At 54.1% G+C, this 18,796-nt stretch overlaps 1 protein-coding gene across 1 annotated transcript in view; it reads right to left on the bottom strand.

Annotated features, from left to right (window-relative positions):
- The window catches only part of CAMKK1 (calcium/calmodulin dependent protein kinase kinase 1), a 93,504-nt gene extending 74,759 nt beyond the window's left edge, over window positions 1-18,745 (bottom strand). The window contains exons 1-2 of the mRNA XM_035343050.1: window positions 18,719-18,745; window positions 17,074-17,161 (exon numbers count right to left, since the gene is read on the bottom strand). The gene's annotated coding sequence lies outside the window, so the exon portion shown is untranslated. The remainder of the gene's footprint in view (window positions 1-17,073; window positions 17,162-18,718) is intronic.
- Between the last annotated feature and the right edge of the window lie 51 nt (window positions 18,746-18,796).

The raw sequence follows: 18,796 nt of genomic DNA, 5'->3' as shown, positions 1-18,796 counted from the left end.
GCAGCCCTCCTGGGGACGTGCAGCCCTCCTGGGGACGTGCAGCCCTCTCTGCACCGCCGCGAGTGCCCTCTTCCAGGGCACAGGCACACACAGCAGCACCCACCCTTCCCCGTCAGGGCTGACCAGTCTTGTAAAGCTCCACGTTTAGAAGGAAGGTGCAAAAAACCTACCTTAACATTCCTGCCGGTACCTAATCCCTTCAACTCTCCTGGAGAGGTGCTTTTCATTTCCAAGGAAAAGTGAGTTAATGTTCTTGCCAGCGCTGTTAATCAGAGCAGCAAAGCCTCTTTTCATCGCGCAGGGCCCAGGTGACTGTTTCCAAGGGATTAGCTGTTACCACATTTAGTTCAGTAAAGGGTTTATCTCCGCCACATTCACACAGGCCGACTATGAAGCCATTTGCCTGCCGAATTCCCACAGGCTGACACCTCTGAGCAGCCGTGGGGCTCGGAGCACAGCCGGGGAAGGCACTAAATAGTTGCTAGGAGCAGGCAGTGCTCCCACCAGGCTGGGGCACCAGAAGGCAGACTGCTCCCGTGGAGGGATCCAGCCACCAGAGGAGATGCGGACGAGGAGACGGAGCAGGAGCACGCAGATTTTCAGAGGCCCTTCCGGGGCACACACCAAGCCTTTCAGACATCTGTCTGCTCGTGGTTGCAGCAGCTGCTGGCGGGGATATCTGGTTGCCAAACCCCTGCAAAAATGTATTCCAGAGACCCTCTGAAAATTGGAAAGGTTGAAACCACTTTTTTGGACTTTTGCCAGCAGCTTTAATCTAGAGCACAATAAGACTCTGCTAAACAGCGCGAGGCAGAGCAGTGCTAAGAGCAGCACCGCTATCTGCGGCCACCTTTCAGCGAAGACAACCAGGTAAACATCCAGGCTCTGCTCAAACCCATGCGAGCTTCCAGCCAACAGAAAGCAATCACGTTTGAAATCTAGATTTCTGTGCGCTATTGTTCCCTCTGGCATTGATCAAGCATTTCAGTTCCTAACTAAATTTCCCTCTCTGCCTGCTCCATCCTCTTGAGCAATGACTCAGGTTTTCATCAGTGCCAAGAAGAAACGCTGCAGCTTTGGGACTGCTACCTAAACTTTTCTGCAGACCAAAGGGAAATTCATATTTTCCTCTTGCTCATCAAGAAAGCAGGCTGGGGTGTGGCTGGAAGGGCTTGTAAAGCCCCAGATACCCAAGGATAAGAAATTCCACTCGGAAGCTGCCTCCCCTGCTCCCCCCAGACTTGCAGGAGGCTCCCCTGGCATCCAGCACCGGCTGCTCAAAGCTGCCCAGGAGTGCCTGCAGCCCCAAGAGTGTTTTTTGGACAGCAGTGTCAAGTGGCTGAGTGAAGAAGCATCAGGAAAGGGCTCGAAGGAGAACGCCCGAGGATCCCAGCGAGCAGGACATCCATCACCAGACATTTAGCAGAATGACAAAGGCAGTTTTCACAAGGGGGGGGGTGAGCTGGAACAAAGGAGAAACGAGACCGACGGGTGAAAACAATTTCCTAGTGTTTGGCATGCTCTAAAATTAGTGCTGTAATGGATCTCATCAGCCAGCATTTAGTTCCCATCCTAATGACGAGAATTCAAATAGGCAAGCTGCAGGGAGAAGAGCACTTGCTTGGCTGAACAGCCAACCCCTAATGCAGGCAGCGATGCGGACGCTAATGCAGCGACCCCATTCCTGCAGCCTCTTGCTGCGGTTTCCCCTAAAAGCCAGCTCCATTTGCAGACCTGGTTTGCTTGACTGCACTTTGCCCCCACCAACCTCTGGAGCAGGGCGGCCAGGCTGCCTGCAGCAGGGCAGCCCCAGAGCCTGGCTGCATTTATACAACTGCACGGGGCAACCTGGGGAGCTGCAGAATTACTCTGCCTGGGCAGGACTCGAGCAGCACAGCACGTGGTGTGCTGCCGGAACCCCCTGCTCTTATCCCGACGGATCTCACTCCCCGAGGAACAAGCCCGGCTCACCTGGCACCGACCACCCAATGCAGCTCAGGAGCAGCCAGGGCACCAGCACTGCCTGGGTACCTTCAGGAGGGTCCTGAGCTCAGCCAGGAGCGCTGGCGTGACGCACCCACTGACCTTTCAAAGTTTCAGAACAAATCCCAGATAGTGGAGCAGAGCTGGCAGCTTTGCTCGGCTGCAAGGCGTCAGAGATATTTCAGGCAGCCAGATATTCCCATGCAGAAACCTAGAAAAAGTCACCTCCTCGCTCCCCCAGCTGCCTCTCCTTGCATTATTACTGCCGTGGATGTGACTCACTGGAGTTGGGTTTATATTAAACTCCTGAAACAGATTGTTTGGCTGTTATGTAAATCCAGTAAATGTTAAAATACTAGAATAAATCAGTCAAGCAGCTACTGTAGCCAGCTCTCCAGAGACATCTGAGACAAATTTGCTTTTTTTAAAAGAAGGGAGAGGTGGAAGAAGGTAATAAAAAAAATCACAGTAGCCTCTCAGGAGAGGGAGAGCCAAGCTGGTGGCTGCAGGACTGCCACCAGTGTCAGTGCTGCCAGCGGTGCCCTGCCGAGGCTGGGGCTTCAGCCATAAGGAGCTCTAAAATCCAATAAACCCAAAACTGGGCACGAAGGTGCCACTTCCCACCCCGCTGTGGGAAGGGGGCTCTGCTTTAGGGCTGCCCCTCTGCTGCGGAGCTGAGCGCACCTGCCCCCTGCTAGCGGTGACATCCACGCACAGGAACAGATTCTAAGATTTGCAAACACAAGTATTTCTACCAGAAACCTGACTCTGGGATTTCAAACAGTCTACAGGCCAAAGCATTAGTCACAAAAATTATCTGGCAAATAATCTGCGATGATAAGCAAAACCAGAGCGTATCACCATCTGCTCACAGAAATCTCCCGAGGCAGAAGGAACCTCCAAACCGAAGCTTCCCTTTGTACCTAACTGCTGCTAACTGAGCCATCGTGCTCCAAACGCTCCTATACCTGCACTAGCCTCAAAAAAGAAACAGAACTTAAGATCCCAGATTTATTTGCAGCTAAAGGCACTTCAGTTGAGCTGTCACTTGAATGGGGTGCACGGCTTGGCCCAGGTACCTGCTCGATTTCGGAGGCTGGCCCAAGGGCCGTGTTCCCCACCGGTACCGGGAGCAGAGGAAACCCACAGGTCCTGCTGGGAGCCCCCGGTGTTAGCACAACGCCGGGCCCCTCACCTGGCTGAGCACACACAGAGCACACGCTCCACTTCTGGCTGCTGCGGGGATGAGACGCAGAGCGATACAGTCACAGCACTGAAATGAAGCGGAAGCGATCTCGGAGCTCTGTTTAATTAAATATAGTCTGGGAAAGTCTCTGCTTTTGTTAAACACTACCTCAAAAGCACAGAGCGCTGAGTAATCCGCTAATGGGGAAAAACATACTCTTTAGCTACAAGGTGTTATTATTACAGGCTTAATATCAAAAGGGCTTGTTCGGCTTAGAACACGAGGCTGGAGGAAACACTCGCAGGCTTGGCAAGACTCGGCGATACGACAGAGCTACGTTACAGACCCATACGGGTGTGGAGGTTCGTGCGGAGAGGGAAGTCGTTAATTGCAACAAGCTCCTGCGGCATGAGGTAACTCGTTAGACAGATTGGCACTACAGTGTGCGTGAGCTGGGCATGGCTGTACACGTGGGGACAGATCCTCTGCACAGCCCAAACTGAGGCTGTCCATGGAACAGAGGTTGCAGGTGTGTCCTGTGCTGTCCTGGGCACCTGCAGGGACGGCCACCAGCACCGCAGTGAGGCCAGCAGTAGCAGGTGATGCCCTCAGCTGGAGCCAGAAGCGTTACAGACAGGTGGCTGCACATCCTCCAGGCACAGATGAAGCAAACCCAGGCCATCAGTGAAACGCTCCCCTGGTGCCCCGAATACCGAGGGCACCTTCACCAGCACCCCACGTCCCACACCCAATTCACACCCTCACTGCGTAGCCCTGGTTCCTGCTTGCTCCCTTCCCCTTCTGCAGAGCAGAGGTGATTGTGTAGGAACCCTTAGGTAAAAGGCTTTGGAGCAGCAGGCTCAGTGATGCTGCTGAGCCTGCCCTTGGGGAACGCAGCCCACGGCAGCACCCACGGAAGGCTCCGTGCCACCGCAGCACAGCTCCCCCCAGCACGCTCAGCACCCTGCAGGCACGGCCAGCCACAAGCTGTCACCTGGCTCCCACCTCCAGCACCCAAACCACTCCGAATTACACCAACCTGGGACTGCTGAGAACCCACGGCACGTACGGCTGCTTTTGAGAGCACTCAGTGAAGGAGAATCTCTCACTTGAAGTTGAAAAACAAACCCTTTCCATCTTTTATTTGCTAATTAAACACATTCATTGTATTTAGAACTCATTTTTTGTGCGCAATGTTTTGCCCATCTGTTTGATTAAAAAAAGAGCCCAGGCACCCGGCTTCATTAAGCTAATTAAATGCATTCAGCTATTGGTTAATATTCTGAAGCACTTCACAATTATTCTCCCCAGTCATTAAATCTCCTCCGAGGATTTTATTTCCCGTGCTACACTCTTTGTTAGCCAGCACCCAAGCGGAACTGCAGTCGCCCAGCCCACGAGCACATCCAAACATCCTGCTGGCTCCCCCAGATCGCTCCGGACCCCAGGCAGGACGTCTGTGCCCAGACCCGACACTGCTCCGCTCATCCTGACCTCGACAGCCAGAGCACCTTCCTCCCTCTGCACAACAGGGGCTCAGTGCTGCTGGAGGACAACCAGGTGTTACAAAGGAACACTGCAAATCCTCTTTCCTGGAGAGCTGTGTCCAGCTGAAGACTAGCGGATTATTTATGTTTTAGGGATTTTTCTTTGCTATGTTAACCCTCAGTACGAACTCTGAAAGGGGAAAAATGGTCTCAGGAGCTGCAGTCAGACAATCCAGAGGATGCACGTTAACCCCAGCTGAACTGGTGCAGCATCACACACATAAGCCTTGCTGGCAGGAGACATCTTGAGGCTAAGATTTCTGTACTGGGCTTTGGCTGGGCAGGATACCTGTGCCCTGGACCTCCCTTCCATCCTGCTGCTCCTCCTGAGCTCTCTGCTCCGCTGCAGAGGACATGCAGCAGCTCCCCAGGTGTCCCCATCACCCCACAGCCCAGAGCTGCCTCCCCAGCCCTGAACCACAGGAGGGCTGCCCAGCCCTGGGGGGTCCCAGCACGAGGAGCCTTCAGGGCCGAGCAGCACAGGCTGATGGAAACGAGGGCGCTGTGTGGGTGGCAGGCAGGAGGCCGAAGACGAGAGAAGCAGCACCAAGTCACCCTGCGCTAGGAAGAGCAGGACTAATTAACAGAGCCCCTCACCATAACGTCCTCCCTGTCTGTGCAGCCAAGCGTTTCCCTGGCAGCTTGTGACACGTCTTTGAAGCCTTAACCAGCGCCAGACACTCGAGCTCTGGAGAAAAAGATCTGGAAGCTGCTGTGTGGCAGGGTGGGAGACAGGACTGACAGACACACAGCATATGCGTGGCTCATCTTCCCCACAGGGCCTGGTTTCAGAAGGAAACTAGGTTAAAAACTGGAATATGCTTTCTTTTTTAAAGCAAGTTCCAATTTACATGGCTCTAGTCCCACCTCACAGCCCCAGCTGATGCCAAGATCTCCCATCTCAGGAAGGAGCTGCAAGGGAGAACAACAAAACACACGTGTTGTGGACTCAGGGCTGCTCTTGCATCCTGAACAAGCACTGAGTTTGAGATGTGGGTCAAGAGCATCTAGAAGAGATGACAGGTGATTTACAGGACAAGCCACGATGGTCAGGGCACACATCTACCTCCACTGGGGGACAGTAGCGGATGCTGGAGGCAGGGTGGTGCAGACATTAACAGCTTAAAACTGAGCAAAGTGAGCTCTGCAGCATGACACATGTTGCACAGAAAGCACTATGTGCTGTATGTGATGGCCACACAGAAGTTCAGGCACCCTCTCACCCCTCCTGCAGTGTTGGAAAGGATAAACCCTAACAACCCCACTGCCCCACGGCAGACCCCGATGCAGAGCCATCAGGAAGCCAACACAAGAGCTCTGCACAGAGCTACACAGCAACAAGGAAAGGCAAGGCGAGAAACTGCCCTACTTGCTTCAGCAATCCCAGCCCCACCTCTCTTATTTGGATTTGGCGGAAACAGCCAGAATTCAATCTCCTGGCACAAAAGGTGGTTACACTTCCAAGAAAACTCTTGGTGGTAATTTAAATTGAAGGAGGAAGAAATAAAGAGGTTGATACAGCTGTGATTTGACACAGGCTGACCCAGGGCCTAAGGAGAACCTTAATGACATTTCCTTTAGGCCAGCGTGTTCTCCTGGTTTCACACTATAATTAGTTTCCCCTTCCTGACATCCAGGCAGAGAGCCTAGACCGGCACTTGAAAATTTGGCCAGTGAGTACAACTTCCCAATAGCGTGGCAACAGCACCAATTAGTGCAGAGCTCGCTGCCCCGCTGTGCTTAGAGCTGCAGGACACGCTGACAGGCACGCGCCAGCTCTGCGAGCTTATCAGCAAGGCAGGCATTTCAAAGAAAGCTCAGGAAATTGTCCCTAAAAGGCCGGTTCTTTTAAGGGGGTGCTGAACTCCCTGAGAGTGAACCCCAGCTGGCACCTGCATGAACAAACCTACCAAGTCTGTGCTAGCTTTAAGGAGCAGCAGCACAGAAACCCCATGAAAAGACCCTGGACCATCATTTAAGGTACGATTGTTCAAGAGTCAGACAACACGCAGCACCCACGACAAACAGACCACTTCATAGGTGAATCATACTCCCAAACTCAAAAGCATTTTGCTCCTTCCTTTGTGCTTCCTTTCATTTGTGTTCCAAGCTCAAGGTTTCAACCATCTCTGTGACCCCAAGGCATTCCTGCCATGCCATTTTTAAGTCACAAGGTGAGTGCCACCCAGTTACGGGTCTCCAGCAGGTCTTAGAGGTCCCCAACCACCACGCACGCCACAACTGACTCAGAAGGGCTCAAGGCACTGGCTGCACACACAGCTCCTTACTCAGCTCACCCAGGGAGCACGATACAGAAACAGAGCACTCAAGAGCACTGCTGGCTTTCAGTTAAGGGTTACTCAGGTGTAGGGAAGTGCCTTACATCTTGGGCTTTGGCTGCTTTATCCAGGTCCCCAAGGGGACACTGATCTTGTCCCTGTGCTCAAAGTACCACAGGTCCCAGCAGGACAACACCTATGGCTGCAGCTTTCCAAAGGGACAAACGCCGAGCTTCACCTCCCCGAATTCCCTTTATCCAGGATGAATCAGGCTCCTGTCACCAACTCCAGTCACGGCCCCAGCACAACAGGGCATGGAAACTGGTCTGTGCCCACAGGGGAGGGAAGCACCATCCCACTCACCCATTTGGGAAGAGAGCAGCAGCCTCCCAGGGAAAGCTGTCCCTAACTCACATGGGGTAACCAAGGCGGCCGTTGTTCCCACCTTCCTACTGCCAGGTGAACAGGAAGACCCAGGCCATGCTTTGTGCCACAGCTGACAGCAGCACCAACAGCCTTACTGTGTTATGAGAACTTGGGATTTACACCCCCTGGGAAACCGCCCCCAAACCAGAAATCCCTTCAGCAGTTCCTTGCCATCAGCCCATGCAGCAGCCAGCAGAGGATGAGAAGGATGCTGCCGCCTGGGAGAGGCCTGCAGCAGCACACAACTGCCCATCAGATGGGACGCCAAGCCTTCAGTTTGCTTCCCTCGCTCCCAGGTTCCCTTTTTGCTTCCCTTCAGGTGTCTGCAGCTAAATGAACCCATTACAGCACAAATTTTGTTCTTAACTCACCCCCCGGGTGTTTTGCTGACCCTACTGAGAACTATATTTAAATGTGCAATTTCCTGGCTGGCTAGGCTCATTCGCAGTCCCTTCCCCCACATGCCTGTGCACGTCTGGCCCTGAATCCACTTAGCTTCCACCAGCCTTTAGATCAAAGAAATTAAGAAAACCATATAATTAAAACCCTTCATTTTATTCTTCTTGTATCATTATTATATGCCTAAATACTGGTAATTGTCATGCTCTATCTAGTAGGTGAGCTTGAAAAAGGCTAGAAAAATGACAAGTTTCTAAGCAGACAAGAACGTAGCCAGAACAGCTTGACAGGAGAGAGACGCTGATCAGAGCACGTGATTTAATGTGCTGCAGAGCCGGATGCAGGCCCTGCCTGGCACCAAGGGCAGGAGCAGCTGCTGTTCCCCAGCATCTGCAGGAGGTGGTGCAGCCCAACAGCTGCCTGCTTTGTGTGTGAAGGAGCAGCTCCATCCATCTGCCTTCTACGTGAGGAAGGTCCTTCCATCAGCACCAGGTGCTCCATGTGCCCACGAGGTGTTGGGGTTGCACTTTTCAGAGAGGTTTGAAGACAAGAAGCCCAAGGAGCACAGACCCTTGGGGCATCCCCTCAGTCTCTTCAGACCCCCCTCAGGCAGCCTCTTCCACACCTCCTCCTGCTCAGCAGCCTCTGCTCAAGCCCTTGGCTGCCTGCCTGCATGTGGGGGCTGCTCAGAAAGCCTTTGGCTCTGGTGAGCCTCCACAGCGCTGTTTGCCTGGACGGCAGGATAGGAAAGGGCAGGAAGAGCCAGGCCCTGCGAGGTCAGAGGCCATCAAGAGAGTCCTTCAGCCTCAGCACTGTCTGGCTGTAGGTGCCTCCGCCTGGACACTGGAGCTCCAAGCATGGCTCAGCCCAGGAGATACCAGGGCTGAGGAAGGGTTCAGAAGAGGTCAAATGCTTTGGAGAAGACAAATTGATGCTGAAATGCCACTTCAACATCAGTAAGCAAGCTGTGGCTGGGATGCCTTTGCTACAAGGTGCTCCCTGCAGAGATACATACGAGCAGGCTGCTGGCGAGTGCTGACCCTGAGCGGTGCAGGCCCCGTGCCTGCTCCTGCCGGCCACGGGGGCTTCCCTCGGGCCTCCCGCAGCAAGGCCAAGCTGCCGGGGAGCAGAGCTGGAAGGGCGCAGCCAGGGTCCTGGGCTGCTTGCTGGGAGTGTGACAGACTGCCTGGGCACCGAGTGACCCCCAGGTCCTCAGGGGGGACAGACACTGCGGTAGGCTCAAAGCATTGCACTTGTCTTGCTGAGACAGCTCCTCCACAGGCAGACAGCCTGCCAAAATAAGCGCATTAAAGCACAGTGATGCAATTCTCTTCAATGCCTCTTCCCCACACCCTTCCTTCAGAGGGGAGCAGCTACACACCGACAGCTGTCTACTGTCAGAGACTTGCAAAAAGCCATCAGCTAGGAGGAATGCAGACCCCAGGAGATGAACTGAGCCATCCTCTTCCCTTGCATGCAGCCGCACTGACAGCTTGTAAAGGAACTGCAGAGCTCTTTAACGGGCTAGAAACCAGTTTAATGGTGAAGTGTCAGCACATTTCTAGGTTAATAAAACCTGGGGCTTGGGAAGAGAGGGAAAGGAGACTCGCTGTCTTAGAGGCTGGAATGGATTTCACGGCAAGGGAGTGTTTCAAGGCAAGGAAGTATTTCTTCATAGCTAAAGAACTCCAAATACTAAGGATTCTGAGAGATTTCCTTTCCTCCACTAGATCCTAATGGACTTAGCACTTTGCAGAAGCCACAACACACCTCAGTGAACCCAGGTATTAGTATCCAGCTCACATCAGAAATGCAAAAACACTGGCACTGCAGCCACACCACCAATTTCTGCTTTTCCCCTCTGACCTGCCTCGGCCTTGGGAGCTGCAAGGGCCAGGCCCCCTCTGGGTGCAGAGGGAAGGGGCTTCCTGGGTGAGCCGAGCCAGGCAGCCAAGCAACACGCTGCCCTGGGGCCAAACCGGACACATTACTGGCTAACAAACAGCCCCAGGACTTGTGTCCTTAGAGCATCTGTAGTTCATTAACTCGGATCTGGAGGCTCGTTCCATTGCCAGGGCATTTCAAGCCCAGTTACTACATCTGCTTCAATCTGCACAAAGACAACACTGGTCCCCACAGGGCTCTTAGCACTGGTCCCTTTATGCTCTTTGCACAAGAAACCACAAGGCAAGCAGACAGATACTTGAAGAGCATGGAGAAGGCAGCACTGGCTTTACTCACCCATTCGGTGGCCAGGAACACGTGCTACAGCAGAACCAGTTCCCCCAGGTGAGGTGTGATCACATACTGCCCTTTCCCACCGGCGATTATCGTTCTGGATGGCCACTTTTCCGTTCCTTTGAAGCAGCAAAGCGAAGGCTCAGATCCTTACAAAAAAGGCCAGCTCCACTCTGCAGCCTGACTTCAATCAGTCCATCTGGCAGTAAGGAATGAACTCCTGCAATCGCTATGAATAAGTCATGCCTTTTCACTATTGCTTCAAGGCAAATTGCAAGCACTGCTCCCATCAATACTGCATGAGAAAGGAAAAGGCAGAAGCCTGATTAGAGTGTGGAAACATGCGGGAAGAGATGCCTGATCCCTCTAACGTGTAACACACAGTAGTGACGCGGCCTGATTTGCCAGCTGAAAGCACTGAGGTTCACAAACACCACCACAGAACAAAGGCAGGCAAAGCCCACACGGCACCTTTATATGGTCTGGGCTGACCCACACTTCCAGAGGGAAAGCTGCAGCCTCCCTGCATAAAGCCTCCCCCCTCTCCTCACATGCTCCCACTTCTCCAGCCTCTCCTCAGCCAGCACTGTGGACATGAGGCACACCGAGCCAGAGGACCTTGTTCTCACAGCTCCACCAAGTCTCACCCTACACGTGCAGTGACCCCGTAACCCAGTCCGCAGGCAGAGGCACACGTTCCTGGTCCCTCTGCATTCAGCAAGGCCCTGCATGACAAGCTGCACTTGGACACCTCCCATTTCTCCAGCCCCATCTGCCAGCCTGGGGCCGAGGTGCTTACACAGCAAGGCAAAAGCCCTTCTCAGCTCCATTGTATGCTCTGCCTCGCAGAGCTGGGAGCCTCACGTATCATTAACCTTTGTCACCAAGCTACCTGACAGCTGTAGAAGGGGCCATTCCTGACCGCAGCACCACAGCATCTCATCAGCCACGGGAAAACATCAAGAGCACAGTGGATGAGCCTTCTGTCTTCGTACTGCCACTTGCTGTAGGCACACAGCATAAGAGGACCCCCACCCTCTGCTCCAGCACAAATAACCTCACAGAACAGCACTGCCCAGACAGCAAGGACCAGAGCCAGGTGAGGGAGTGCAGCATGGAGACCTGACCTGTCCAGGCACACACACTTGTCCATAGGCATGGGAACTGTGTCTGTCTTTGGCCACAGGAATGCTGCATCAAGGACCTGCTGCATTTTCAGCTCGGTTGATCTCTTCGGCATGCCTTCTGTATTACCACCATCCAAAGCCAGTTCTTACTCCTTTCCCCCCAGCTCTTCCACACCAATCTGCAGCCATTCATAGGAGACGGGGAGAAGCTCTGAAGCAGCAGAACACACTTTTCCAGGGCAGTACCTGACACCCTTTAGGGACAAATCCATCTCCTTGTGTTACATCCATTGCTTTTCACATGCTGCAACAAGGATGCCTCCTTCCCTCGTGGAGCTGTGATTCATCCGCAGATGACATCTGTCCCAGGCTCCTAACAAGGAGGCAGCTCACACGACTTCCAGCTCTCTGCCCACAAAAAGACAAGGCCCTGTGTGCTAGGGTGGTGCGAGGGGTAGGGAGGGCTTGGTGGCAGACACCCAGCACAAAGCAGCAGCTGCAGAGCCTCTTCTGGCAGGGCTCCCTTTGAGCATCCCGATTTCTGAGAGCGCCCATCAAAGCAGCAGGCCAGACTAAGACCACCAGCTGTAGCTAGCCCAGGAGGAGCTCCAGAGGCAGGAAGAGCTCTGGTGATGCCCGTGCGTTGCCACTGCTATGGTGAGGAAGCACAAAGGCAAGAGCTAGTTTGGAACAAGTTAACAGAGCTAGACACAGCAGCAGAACAGCATGGGGCTGGTAATTAGAGCCAGCTTCAGGTGAGTGTACATGCACACAGCGCTCTGCAGAGATACACTGGCACATTTTTTCCTGCTGCTGCCCAATTCCCCTGCTTTATCTGTTGCAGCTGAGACAACCTGCAACTGTGGGCTTCAGCAGGCTGTGCTCAAGCTACCTGCATAAAACCAGGTGAAAAAACTGTCATCACCAGCTCTTTCATGTTTTTAGGGCTCACTTCTGTTCTTTAGAACAGAAACTCAGCCACTGCCTAGAGGTGGGACAGGGAGGGGACAGCCATGGTAAAGTCTTTCCTTACCATGACTAGGAGGGCTCAGTCTGAGCTGGTAAGGAGGCAAAACCAAGCCAAACTGGGTTACTGATCCCTTCGCTGCACTCACAAGACTGCAAGGTAAAATTGTGAATGAGCTCTGCACCACAGGTATCACCACAAAACAGCAGCCACCACCAGAAGAGCAGCAGCTGACTGCTGAGCACTGCTCCAACACAGCACCAAGCTGCAGGTGCAGGGATTGATGCCCAGGGCATGATCTGATCCTCCTTGGTATGACTGATGGGCACCGCAGCCACCAGCACTTGTGAATCCAACACTAACATCCTCAGAAGGTGTTATTCAGCCTGGGCTTCCACAGCACATCCTTATTCCCTGTTCTCACCCCAGCTGAGCCCCTCATGCCTGCTCCGTTTAACACCCTTGCTACGTACTCGGCGTTCGGGTCTGTCTGTGAGCTGGGGCCTCATGTTACCAAGGAAATCTGCAGCAAAGAGAAACCGATTCAGTCTTCTGTGTTAATTTAATATCCTACAAACCAGACCAGCCCTCTCCAGTTCAGAGCTCTGTGGATCTGCAGGACTTGCTTTTATTTAGCATACATAGAATTCAACAGCTGCAGCAGAAACAAGCGTAAAGCAAGAGCACCACAGGCAAGAATTTTTTTCCCTCTGAAGTTGGGGAAAATGTTATCTGCACAGCTGTGCAGAGCCAGGAGTCTTGCCGTGTACAGTTTAAGACAGACCAAACAGTCCTCCAAAACATGCCATTAGCACGCTGTCAAACAGTTATGGAGTCACTCAGCTGAAAAAACCAGCCAGCCAACCCCAGAAACACGCACAGATTAGCGCACAGGAACCAGGGGCTTCTGGAGCTGTCCTTGTCCTCCCACCTCGGCACACAGCTCTGTGCTTCCCACCACTAGAAGACTTTTCTACCCCACGCCACTCTGCAGCGAGGGCTCCAGCTGAGAGCCCAGGCTCTGCTGCCAGCCAAAAAGGATGGGACGGGATCCTCCTGGCTTACCGCGGTGAGAGCAAGTGGAGGCTGCCAGGGGAAGGCGATTGCAGGGTGAGGCGCTGAGCTTGGCACACTGTTGCCACTGAGCTCTAGGATCAAGCAGAACAGAGGGCTGGGTTTCTGGGCGTCCCCGCTTGGACGCTGCTCTGCTGAGAGCACAGCATGGGAACAGGAAGAAGGGGAGGGATGCCTCCACCTCCAAAATGCATCTATTCAAGCGCTCCTCCAGCAGAGCGGCACATCACAGCCTCACTGTTTATACTCACACCAGAATAATTAGAGCAGTCACTGTTAACTAGCTAACAACTTCACCATAAACTCTGAACAATGCTCAGGAATTAATCACAACACTTCAGAGATTTCCCTTAACACAGCCACCAGCCTGCAGAAAACACTGAAACTACCCCAGAGACGAACAGGCTAAATTAATCCCACATGGCTTCTGGCAAAAAAAGAGACACATAGCTCTCTCAGAGGTACTCACCCTAAAATAATGCCTGCTCAGGGCAGCCACCCAACAGAAACAAGTCCTCAACCAGCCACACCTTTATCACAAGGCATGACTCAGCTCATGAGCTGGCTTCCATCAAGAAATAAAATATAGGGATTTATTTTCAGCCAGGTCCACTCCCTAAGCCAGCAGGTTTCTGGGATGCAAAGGTCCCAGCTGCCCTGGGACAGCCGTCCCTCTCAGACTGCCTCAGAAGGTTTTGACCTTTCAGGAGAGCTTCCCCATGCAGGGACACGAGCACATGGAAGCAATGAAATCATCCTCCAGTGTCGTGTACTTGACACTTATGACAAATATTTATACTTCTCCATCTGTTTCTGCCCATATCACTTATGCTAAAAATAAAGCTGAAGACTGTAACGGAACAGAAGAATGTTTCTTGTCTTGACCCACTAAGAAATGCAACCACCAAGTCCAGCCTGCAAACCCCCAAGCAAGTTACGGATGCAAGTTATGAAGCGCTTGGTTGCACCCTGTCATTAATGGTAAACACTGCTAGATGACTGGATTTTTATAGGGTACAGGAAAAAACAGACTGGGAAACACCACCTCAGTAACTGAAAACCAGAAAAATAGGAAAGTTGGTCAGATTTTCAGATGGATTTTTTGATAGCCTCAAGTTTAATTCTGAAAAAAAAAAAAAGTTACCCCTATTAATTCATAGCAGCCCTGGAAGCAAGGCAGAAACCTTCCCCAGCAGCCTTCAGGGTTCTCCTGCTTTCCCACATCTCTGGTTTCATCTCCTCTGCCCTGTGCCTGTCACCTGGTGACTTCTCCCCCAGCCCAGCACCAGGGCCCCCACGTGCAGCACGGGCAGCTCTGGGGCTGAAGCCCAATGCACTTGGTGGCACAGGGCAGCCTGCCCAGCTCCATTTCTTGACCCTTCTGCAATGCTTCCAAAGGACCCTTCAGCATCCTGCTCTGGTGCAAGTGTCCCTCACCAGAGACATTTCTCTGTGACCAAAGACTCAACCCTTAAAGCCACTACCTGTGGCTAATGACACAAGTCTGGGAGCATCTGAGCTCCTGGGTGCTGGGACACGCCTGCATGCCTACTAATACCACAAACTGCCCTCCCACACATCTCTGAAGTCACTGCAGTTTCTTTCCACTATTATCCTTCAGAGCAGTACCCTATCCCAATTTATCAGGATTTTCTTTTGAGCACATCAGACAGTTTTCTCCAGACACGCTAAGCTTAACCAGTCTTAATTAAAGCAGCATGCCTGACTCCGTGACTATTTGGTACCATTCATTTATCCACTGCAGCCAGAGCTTTGATGCTTTAGCTGCTGAACACCACTGCTAAACTTCAGGCCTGCCACAAGGACTGAGTTATGTCAGCAACTGCTTCTGCACACTCCAGTCACCCTCACCACATTCACAGCCGGATACTCCACTCATTTAACTGCAGGTTTGCTGATGGTCACTCAAAGCACGTTGGGCCAACTTGCTTTGAGAAGCAAGTGACATCCTGCACCAAAAAGGGACCGGGAGCCAGAGAAAAGGAATTTGAAGCCATGAAGAAAAATAGGTAAGTGGAAGGATTTGGGTGAGGGCTACTGTTACTTTTCCCAAGATACATCTGCTTTCCTATCTGTTAAGGCACGAGCCAAGAACCCCTTACCTTACCTATTTATATTCCACTTTTACACTGCCGACCCAAGCCTTGCTTTTGGCCTGTATCTGACTGGGTAAGTTGCCTCCTCATGGGCCCTCAGCAAAGGGACGGACTCCGCTGCCAGACTTGGGCAGCACTGGTAGGGCTGGGTGGCAGCAGCCAGCACCTGCCAGAGGGCGTGCCACAAGTCACACACCCCACAAGTTAATGGGCACCAAAACCCACCCAGAAGCAGCATTTTCTCATCTTCCTTCACAGGCGTCAGGAAAGCTGCTACAACAGCCTGGTGCTGCCCAAAGCTGGCCTCTGCTGCCGGCCTCAAGCAAACCCTCTGCCCTCCTGCTGCTTGCCTGTTCACTCTGCTTGGCTGTCTGCATTTGCGGCAGGGACGTGCCACCTCACACACCAGAGCCTGCCCCCCCTGTGCCCATCGGGGCTTCCAGCTGTTGAACAGACCCATCCACACTTCACCCGCCCAACAGCTACCTGCGCTTCAGGGCAGGCTCTCTTCAGGCACCTTCCCAGGGCAGACTAATTGCATGCATCGATTTCAGATGTTAGCAGGCAAACTGCCTTCCGCACCTCCAGCACAAGCGCTATCCTCCCTGCTAACACATGTCCCTTCCCCTCCACTACCTCCAAATGCCATGGTTTGCATTGGATTTATCCTCTCAGCCAGGCAGAGCCATGCTCTGGAGACCCAGCGCATGCTAATGGCCCCCAGGAGCCTTCCAGCTCCCCCAGCCTTCACGGCAGCTTTTCCTGAAGCCTCTTACAACAGAAGTTTCTCCACCCCCCCCCTGCTCCAGGTAGCGGTGGGTCTGCAAAGGTTCTCCTAAGGTCAGTGCTGATACCCCACAGAAGATCTGGCTGTCAGACAGGACTGTTCCTTTCACAGTTCGGGAGGCTGGCACACAGCCGGGTTAACACGACGTTCGGTAACCTCAGGACACACACACCGACAGGCTGCACTCCAGCGAGCTGACTCAGCTGAAGCAAAGGGGCATGCTCAGCACAGTGTCACCTCTTCAAACCCAGGCAGTGTCTAAACCACACAAGCTCTTGCGGTGACGGCTGCTCCAACTTCTTCCTCCAGCAACCACCAGTGCTCTGCTGCCCTTTTCAGTACCTCCTCTGCTGCAGCATGACCGGAGTTACGCTAGGGCTAGCAGCAGCTCTCGAACTGCAGGGGAGACCACCACCCACACAGATGCTAGAGGAGAGAAAGGATCTCCAACAGCATCAGTCACAGAGCTGCAATGATGCACCGTGAAGGGGAGACAAGCTGAAAACTCTTCATCTGATGCCTGGGCCAGCACTGCAGTCAGACCTCCTCGGGCCTGCAGTACCACCCCACTGCTCCCTGCCCAGCTCCATCAGCTGATGCCATGGCAAAACAAACAAAGAAACCAAACTGACACAAGCTGCTCCCCACCCGGAGCCTCCCGTCTCCTTACGCAGAGACGTTGAAGAGTGTCAGACCATGCACAGACAGGCAGTGCCTGCGCTGCCACTGCTGGCATGCTGAGAAGGACAAGAATTGTTTTTGCATCTGGTGTACAATGCTTATCGATGAAGACACACATCCCACAACTTTCTCAAGAAAAAAGAAACCTCTCGAGGACCCCCCACCCCCCAGCATATCACAGATGTTCTTCCTCTTAGAGGAAAGGGGGTGTTTGGTTGAGGTTTGTGTACGCACAGGTAGAATTCAATATGCTTGCACTCACCGAGCTGGCAGCTGCTGCAGACCGTACTTGCTGCAGGGTGGCACGCAGCCTCACGGGGACCCCTCCTCTGCTGTTCTCTCATCCAGCCCTAAAGAAAAACAACCTGAGACTCGTCCTTTGATCTCTGCAGCAGCATTTCATTCAAAGATACACGAGCTTGATAAAATTTATTAGCTTAGAGGAATCAAATAAGAAGGCAAGCTTCTGTTGGAGGAGGAAGCCCCCAGCCAAGCCCTGCACTGCAGGCTGAGATTCCCACTGTAGCTCTCCCACAAGAGCCCTTGGGGAAGAGAAATCCCCTAAGCCTTTCCCAGCAAAGGGAAATTGGGCTTTGAAAAGCTGGTTAGTGCAAGAACATTGTGACAGGCCAAGACATTTAGGGCTTAACAAACTCCGAAGTTAGGAAGGCTCTGAAACCCACAGCAGAAATAAGGCACAAACAAGTTTTGTGAAGCAGTGGGAGCACCTCATCGATCACTGGGGCAGTGCTGGGACAGGCAGACACAGCTGCCCTGAGGTGTGTCCCAGAAGGGCTGGGCGAGCCTGGAGGGCTGCTCTGCCCACCCTCTGCAGGGCCAGGAGCTGTCCTGCAAGATGTGCATGTGTACCTGTGCCCGGCACTAAGCACACCAGCTCATCAATGAGACACATCCCAAAAGCAAGGAGAAGAAATAGCTGGAGACAGCTCTAGAGCAGAAGCGCTCCGAGACAGTGAACACAGCTTGTCTCAAAACTGTGACCACTGGGACCCAGCGGCCCAGCCCGCACCGAGCAGCGCCATGCCCCAGCTCCTCACCGGGACGAGGCCGGTGCTCGGGCTCCCGGTTGCTAAGACCTGGCCTTGTCCAGGCAGGAGCCAAGGAAGCACTCCGGGGAAAACAAGTCCTTGCCACGCACGGGGGTTTCTCCTGTTCCTGCCACCCAGCGAGCTGCTCCACGCACGGGGCCACCTCGGAGCACGGCCCCAGCTCGCTGCCTCGGGTTTTGCTCTTCAAGCCGAAGAGATAACAGCAGATAAGGGCTCTGCGCTTGCCTTTTGCTGCTTCGATACGCTTCCAAGCCACCCCACGCCAAACGCCAGCACACACCGAAGTTGCTGCGGCTGCCTCGCGGGGAAGAAGTTCACGAAGCCCGCGGGGGAAGCAGCGACGTGGGCTCAGCTCGGAGCCACGGAGCCTGCCGCGAGCATCGGGGCGAGTCCCCGCTCCCCCGGGCCTCCCCGGCCGGCTCCAGCCGCACCGCAGGGCGCTTCACGGAGCAGCTCCCCCTCACCCAGGGCACACAGAGCCGGGGCCAGCTGCCCCCAGAGCCCGACTCCGAGCCCCCCGGGGCCGGATCGAAGGCTGTCACCCCCCCCCCCATTTACCTCAGGAGCCCCCCTCAGAGTCCCCCGCCGCTTTCCACAGCCGCCCGCTGGGGAGACCCGCGGCTCCCCGCCTGCCTCAGGCCTCTGGGGAAGGGAAGAAAACCCCGAGGGGCTGCGGCTGGGGCCGAGGGGAGGCGGCCGGGGCGGCCCGAAGCGGCGGCGACACCGGCCCCGTCCCCTCACGCGGGGCCCCCTCAGCCCCGCCTGACAGGAGCGGAGCGGAGCGGCGCGGGGCGCGTGCCCGCCCTTCCCGCCCGCCTCACACGCGCGCGCGCTCACCTGCCCGGCGCCGCCCGCAGCCGCCCGCAGCCGCCCGCCGCAGCCCCCCGCCGGTGGCCCCGCGTGAGGGGACGGGGC

This window comes from Oxyura jamaicensis, chromosome 19, assembly GCF_011077185.1.
Source record: "Oxyura jamaicensis isolate SHBP4307 breed ruddy duck chromosome 19, BPBGC_Ojam_1.0, whole genome shotgun sequence".
NCBI classification, from domain to species: Eukaryota; Metazoa; Chordata; class Aves; order Anseriformes; family Anatidae; genus Oxyura; species Oxyura jamaicensis.
The sequence above is the reverse complement of the archived record's forward strand: the minus strand, read 5'-3'. Positions and strand labels throughout refer to the sequence as shown.